The sequence below is a fragment of the Empidonax traillii genome, unplaced genomic scaffold (assembly GCF_003031625.1).
Source record: "Empidonax traillii isolate 1590-97213 ecotype Southwest subspecies unplaced genomic scaffold, ASM303162v1 scaffold889:size374758, whole genome shotgun sequence".
NCBI classification, from domain to species: Eukaryota; Metazoa; Chordata; class Aves; order Passeriformes; family Tyrannidae; genus Empidonax; species Empidonax traillii.
The window spans coordinates 350,436-358,117 of record NW_020956082.1 but is presented as its reverse complement, the minus strand read 5'-3'; the positions used below and the strand labels follow the sequence as shown (position 1 = coordinate 358,117).

Here is a 7,682-nt window from a genome sequence, read left to right as displayed (position 1 = left end):
GAACAAAAGTTCAGCTGCGTAGTTCCTGTGTTTCAGAGTCCACTTGAGGACACACAAGACAGACTCTGTGCAGAGGGTAGCTCAGGAGGGTCCTACAAGGTATCAGAGAGCCTGCCAGGGCCAGCTTCTACCCCAAGGAGTGAAAGGAGAGAGAGGGGCAAGGGAAACAAACACACACTTCACACACTCTCCTCAGAGTAAACTGGGAAAGCTTTTAGAAGTAAATAAACACAAACACACCCCCGCCCCCATATTCTCAGAAAGCCACCCAAGCAGAATTACTACCATAACTGAAGGGTTTGTTTAATAAGAAGAGTTTCCTCAGATTTAGTCAACCTTACCAGCCTCCTCCTCCTCTACTTATTCACACTAAACTGTGAAAGGGACTTCAGCTCTCTCCAACCAATTAAAAAGTAATTGAAGCAGCAGACTGGCACTATACAGCCTGAGCAGACTAAGAGACTGAAGACTCAGCTCAGATGAGGCCTATGCAATGTCATAGTATTTCATTTTATTTAACCTCATAACACAAAGCACTGAAAAAAAGAGCATTCACAAGGATCCAATCCTGCAAAAAAAAAAAAAAAAAAAATTCTTCATTCCAGATCAAGTCCACTGAGTTCAAAAGAACAGTACACGCACTTTAGTGCACGTGTGCACCACAGTGCCTGTAGGAACAGAGCAAGGTTTTATTTGTTCAAAAAGCTCTGTGAGGAAGTTGCGCAGTTTCACTCTCAAAAAATAAAGCCGTGTCAGAACATAACTAAGTGGGCAGTTAAAGGGGTGAGGATTGCCTCCTCGAATGGACAAAATACATTAACATACACTTGGATATGATCTAACATTTTCTGCATTCAATAATTATTTTTGTTAACGCTAGGGTAGTAAGCAATGTCAAGGAGTTGCTGAAAAGAATTCTCTCTCTCTGAGAAAAATAAAATTCAGAACCAGTATTTAGACCAAACACAAATCGTTCTACCTTACAGATACTAAACTTTGTGCCTGCTTCTATCTTTCAGGAATCAGACACAGAGTTCCAAAAAAACTCTCAAAAAGTTGCTGCAAATACAAAATGGGTGTACGTATGCAGCACTGACGACCTAAAAAGTTAGCAGCAACAAAGATTTCACATATACCCCCAGATTTCCTATTGAAATCTCTTTGCTGCCAATATGCAGCCAACAATTTTGACAAGAAATTCCTAACTTGTGGTCCATGGAACGGACCCAAGGCTGTAAAAAAGGGCTAGGAGGCGAGCCTGGTAAGGTAGGGAAGGAAAGCAGCTGGCGTTAAAGAGTCAGGATTGACAGAAGTCAGGCAGAGAGTCCAAAGGAGCAAGTCTATGTTTCTGCAATCATGGATTTATTTTTTTTTTTATACAAAGAAGAGAGATGCAAGGTGACAGAGGAGAACTGCTTCTGTGTATGGACAGTAAGACAGTTTTAATTGACTGCAGAAAGAAAGCGACAAGAGAGCTGTAAGGCAGTTGGTAGTGATTATTTGGAAAGAGTAAGTTTGATACACAATTTAAGTCCTCAAAAAGTCCTCAGTCAAAACTGGAATGGAAAAGAAAATGCTAAAGCATATTTGGAAATGGGGTTCGTCTGGTGTTGCATCAGATCTCAAAAGTATAAGGACAGAGTATCATTTCATTGAGAGGAGAACAGAAGCTAAAATGCAGAAGAAATTGCACAGTGCCTTCCTTGCACAAGCTATAAGTGTTACAGTACACCTATACAACTAACACTCCAATACAATCAAAAACTCAGCAGAGCAAGCCCATGAGGAAAAAAAGTATGGTTTATGGCAAAACTGACTCAAAGAGATTAAATACGATGACCCTTTATAATTAAAAGCTCTTAGGTACTCACAAAATCCCCTCTAACAACTATACAAAGCAAGGAAATTAATTGAGCAATGTACAGCCTGACCCTGTAGGGGAAATCAAGGATTTCTACAGCAACCAGTTAACTCCAGTTCTTTTGGTGGCCTTCAGCACTGATGAGTTTGCTGGAAAGCAGAAGGCAAACAGATCAGTGTGAACCGTGGAATCTCAGAAAGCTCATTTCTCTTCCATGCACAGTGCATGCCAAATCTTAGGATTCCTGCAGCATCCAGTTATGAAACTACAATAGAAGAGAAAAACAGATGGCTAAAGCCTGTTGGAAAAAAATAAAAAAAGATTAAGCCTTACTTCATTTCCAAGGGAGAAAGATGTATATTTGAAAATACAGAACCTACTTCAGACCGTACCTAATCGATATAAAAATAGGCAACTTGCCTTATGGACGTGAAAACTGTCTTCAGTTAAGGCTTTTAAACGTAAGAACAGTTTAACCCTTTTAGAACATCATGGCTCACTGTTTTAAGCAGGATTTAAAAGTAAAGCAGTTCACGTAGATGACAAACATTACAAAGATTGTACAAAAAGAACATACTTCTTTATCTCTAAAGCAACCCCTGAATACAAATCCTGTAGAAAAGCCTCTTCAGGTTTACTCTTTTCCAGCCTTTATAAGCAGTTAGCACCCACGTTCAGGTGAGCAGCTTGCTCGCTCATAAAAGCATCTAAAGGACAATGACATATTAGGAAGATAGCAACCTCAGATCTGTAAGTTAAGCCATTCTCTGTGGAAACCAGTCAATATTATATCTGAAGCCTCTATTGAGTCCTTGACTTGCGAGATATCGCACAACAATAAGGAAACATAAAAGCCACCCTAGAGAGCTCATGTGTTCAGCATTAGATGTTTCAGCAGCTCTATAAAACTGCTATCAGAGGTTTAGGTCCAAGTACTAGAACGGATTTCTGGTCCAAAGGACAACTTCCCTCCTAGGAGCCTCCTCTGCTGAGCCTGTGTCTCAGACAACCCTTGACTCAGTTGCCTGAACAGAGGCCTCCAGCAGCTGGGGAGCCCCAAGGTACACAAGAGATGCTTGCCAGGCTGGCAGGCCTGACACAGGGTCAACAGGAGACCTGGGCTTCTCCAAACTGGCAGCTGGGACTGGCAGTAAACCCGGAGGTAGCTCAAAACAGCACCTGACACCAATGTTTAGGAACTGAACTGGGTCCCCTGCACAAGTCACAGCATTACACTTGCCAGTGATGCCCAGGTTCTATCTCACACAAAACCAGCACAGAGCAGTAAATACGGGTCTTTTTTGTAGGAGCCTAAGCACAATGAATGAGACTGATTTCTGGTTTTATTCAATGACTCTGCACTGAGGATAAGCACTAAATTAACTCTCTCCTATCAACACATATTCCTTTCAGGCCAGGACTGCAGCTCACTGACGAGGCTGGATAGAAAATCCTGAGCTGCCCTGGCTTATTCCAAGGGTAAATGGAGGATGATGCACTCCAGCACTTCCTAGTAAGCGTCTTTAAAAAAAAAAAAAATATCAAGTGCTTATATGATTAATGCAAAGCATTTTGATTTCACCCTAGCAGAACTCACTAATCCATATTAAAGACCAAGACTACACTTGTTTGTTTATTTATTTTAATGAAAGGCTCTAAATAAACCAACTGTTCAATTTTTCAGAGGTACTAGGCAGCCACAGTAATTAGGTCTGGGTCAGTGGGAGCTGCCAAAATGCCACAGAAGTGACTCAGTCCTGTTAATTATCTGAAAAATAAGGAACAGTGACAACACTGGACACTCCATCACAACCTGTCTCCCTCCAAACACATCACCAATGAAAAGCCATCATTTGAGAGTGGCTGTCTCTAATCATTAGTAGGGACAAGAATCACAAACTGTAGAAAGCAGAAAAAGCAAGGAAACGAGGTTTCAGCCTAATCTGGACAAATGCTGCTATACCTAGAGATAACTCTTTAAAAGAGTGAAGCAGCAACACCAGAGTGGTAGCAACTTTCCACAAAGCCAGGGTAACCAGAAAAAAGGCAGGAGCTATTTTAAACGCTAGGTTTAAAAAATTAAAAAAAAAAAAAAAAAAATCAAAAACCAAACAACCAACAAACTCAAATCAATAAAAGTCCAGAGGAGACAAAGAGTATTAAAGCCAACCAGAAACACACCCAGCATTGCAAACCATACACGACCGGTACAAAAACATCCTAACACACAAGTCCTTCTCTGAACAGTCAGGCAAATGTAGACCCAACAGAAGATAGCAGTTCACAAAGAGGCACACAGCCTGTTTTGGTCATGCACAATCCTTGTTCACAGACACTTCTCAGTTCCAGTGTGTTTATGGCTGTGTTGTCATTTATTTTAAAATATGAATGGAGCATTCTTTTCCTCCAGAAACACTGCATTGTTAAAATGCCAATACATTAAAATAACTTACTGCTTACTACATTACAATCAAACAAACTACAGACTACAGCACTGACACTTAATATATACTCAATACTTTCAGCAAGAACAGCATATGGAGTTCATTTCTTCTGTTTTGTTCTCACATGGGCCAAACTCAGAGACAAGACCTAGAAACAGATGAAGCACTGATCCTGTCAGCATGTACAAAAAAATGTATATAAACTGCACCTTCTCCAAAGGATAAGGAAAGATTTAGTTGAAGGCTCTCAAAATAAATAAATATTTACCCCTTTGTTTCATACAGAAGTTTGACTTATGGCAGAAATATTGTATTTTAGTTTGCATACTTAAGGAACATTTTTGTTAAGGTTCTCCAAATAAGAGGAAGCAGAAGCAAAAAACCCACAATCAAAGGACTGTGTGAGTGATGTTTTTCCCCATTGTTACTTTTCCTAGAATTCATCCACATTTCACCACCATACTGCTGCTTTGTCAGAACCAACACAAGTGCTGACCTTGCCTATAATTATATTCAAGAACATAAAATGAAAGTTCAGAAAGATGACCTAGTTTTAAAAATTAGTTGCATATCTGAGTCTTTGAAAGGCTGCTTTCACACAAAGGCATTTTGCTAGGTGGGCACTCTCACTTATGATTAACCCATAAGCTGTTTCTAAAATAATAAGATCCTTTACAAGAGAGCTTTTGCGTATGACCTTTTCTTAAATCAAGTGACAGTTAGCTGCAATTCCGATGGGAACATTCCCCTGCAGGATTCATACTTTAGTGCTGAAGCATTCTGCCAATTCTCAAGCAGTGAGTAAATCAAAGTGAAAATGAAACTAAAACAGGCTTGTTAATGTAAAGTGAACATAAAAAGTAATAAACTCAACTGCTGAAATAAACCTGATAAACCAAAATTACCGTGGAAAACTCTTTGGCCCCTTTGGGACAGTAGATCCCACAAGATAATCACAAACAGCCTCCTTCAACTTCTACAATGTTTTTATTTGTAGTTTCCTCTGCAAAAGCAAGGCCAACTTCCAAAACAATTCTGTTTCTTAACAATATTTCAGAGCATTTTAGGCACGAAGATAACTTACTATAAAAAACCCCCAAACCTTTAAACTGACAGCGTTCCTTTAAGACAGAGCAGTGAGCAGCCTTCCAGCATATTTGACAGAGATTTCCTACTCCAGGAGATAGAATTTAAATTTGTAGAGGCAATTACTCATAACCAGTGAAAGCAGCCAATGCAATGCAAGTGCCAAACTTGCCAACAAGAATAAAGGCCAAGTATTAGAAAGGAGGCTGCAGTTTATTACAAGGCAATTTGAACATCTCGGTCCATGAGGTCTGGAAAGTATTTTCTTCATCCCCTGACACTACAGGCTCACACTAATGTGAGGAATTATGTCAGTAACATCAATATTCCAAACATATAAAACAGCAGTTAAGTATTTCTATCACAGAGATCTTTCCCTGACTATTTAAAAGCTGCCTCTAGTCTTCCCTAGCAGATTTATTTAAGCTCATTTTGCAAAGGAAAGATCTGCCAGACCCACAGCATTAACCATTAACTGCTGTCTAGTTGGCTACAAAGCCATCCAACTGGACCACCACTGCACAAAATTCTTGTCTGACTTAACAGTTACGTTAAGGCAATTCCCAAGGACCTGTCTCTTGCCTCTTCTCGTTAAAAAATAGAAAGGAACAAGCAAGAGAAGGAGAAACATGACCTCTTCAGGTAAGAAAGTCAAAAATCAAAATTGGCATCCACCCCAGATATCCCACCACCACCACACCATCTCCAGGACTGATCTCAAATGCCTCAGTCAAGTAACAACAGTGACAGTAGATAACTCCCACCCATGATGAGTTGAGTTGGCAGATGGAAAACAACTCATGGGAAATACTTAAAAAAAAAAAAAACAACAAAAAACAAAACCAAATAACAAAACCAACAATTAAAACCATACCACTAAGTCACATATGTCACAGATGCCAAGCTAATAAATGCACCCTTCTCTGCAAGGTAAAAACAATGCCAGCCTAAAAACTGAGAATACAGAACAAACCCAAGTAGGTCCAGGATAACTACACAACAAACCAAGCACTCATTGAGAAAGACAAGTACCCCACTCAGGCGCCTCTGCAGCAGGCAGGCAAGAGAAGGCAAGGGGATGCAAGAGCAGTGCACACACATCAAACAATACAAAATGAGCAACATCCTTCATATTTCACCAACACATCTTACTCCATCATTTGTGCAGCAACATGAGCCACTTCTTACCATTTCTTGGTGCACTCGACCATCAATTCCTGGTAAGAGGCCACAAACTGGAACTTGGATGCATGTTTCCCAACACGCTGCAGCCTCTTCCAAACTGAAGCCATGGTGGTGATAAACACCAGTCCTCTTACACAATAGCAAGTCTGTGAATACCAATGTAGGTTTAAGAGAGTGTGTGTGCTTGATACTAGCAGGTTTATATACAGACACGGTAAAAACAGTACGTGAGGAATGCGATAGGATGTCTACAATCCATATTCTGCCTCTCCCTTCTTCACGGTAAATCCCAGTCCAGCTGAATGGCTCATCACTGGCCAGGAGCAGCAAGCAATAGCAGGAGACAGGTAATCAAAAGGAAGTTCTCTCACAGAATCGCCATTCCTCGCACAGTAGATGAAGTGAAGACTGCAGGACTGGAAGACAAGACAGGGGGAGAAAGCACTGGTTAATATACTCCACACTACAGTGCTGCAATTGCACGTGACCTTGTACCTTTCAAACAACTACAGTGAACTACAAAAACATACCCCCTTCCTGTTGTCAATCCCCCCACCCCTCCAATTAAATAAATAAATAAGAATGCTGCAGCAATTTCAAGAATGCAAACCACGAGACTGTTTGGAAACATATCAACATGTCCTTTTATCAGCACCATCACAATTGGCAACAACAACAAAAAAAGGGCAGGTCAGAGCCACACCGGATCCTTATGAAGCATCTCCGTGCGAAGCATCTCCGGGAAGCAATGCAAAGTGGCTGAGTTGCTGCCAATATGCACCCAGAGGGAGGGACACAGGGAGATGAAGTTCTTTGTCTTGATGACAAAAGGTGTAACAGTTGTTTCCTCTCTTACACACACACACACCTCCTGCTCCCATTTCTCTGTCCAAGGAGAAGGACCAGCCAAAAAGCCAGCAAGGGAGTGTTACTACACGCCCGTGACAGGGTGATGAGGAGGATGAAAGAGGAAGGGGCATCTCCCGAGGCTTGGCTACTAACCAGGATTCCCCATCTTCCTCGCTGCATCATACTGAAATTGAAACGTCTCCCCATCCTGCACGGAGGAATGATCCATCAGGGAGGTAAAAAGCGAGAGGAGAAAC

At 41.0% G+C, this 7,682-nt stretch overlaps 1 long non-coding RNA gene across 1 annotated transcript in view; it reads right to left on the bottom strand.

Annotated features, from left to right (window-relative positions):
• Positions 1-562: 562 nt before the first annotated feature.
• LOC114067260 overlaps positions 563-7,682 on the bottom strand; it is an 8,975-nt gene continuing 1,855 nt past the window's right edge. The window contains exons 2-3 of the long non-coding RNA XR_003573360.1: positions 6,580-6,992; positions 563-2,159 (exon numbers count right to left, since the gene is read on the bottom strand). This is a non-coding gene — a long non-coding RNA (uncharacterized LOC114067260). The remainder of the gene's footprint in view (positions 2,160-6,579; positions 6,993-7,682) is intronic.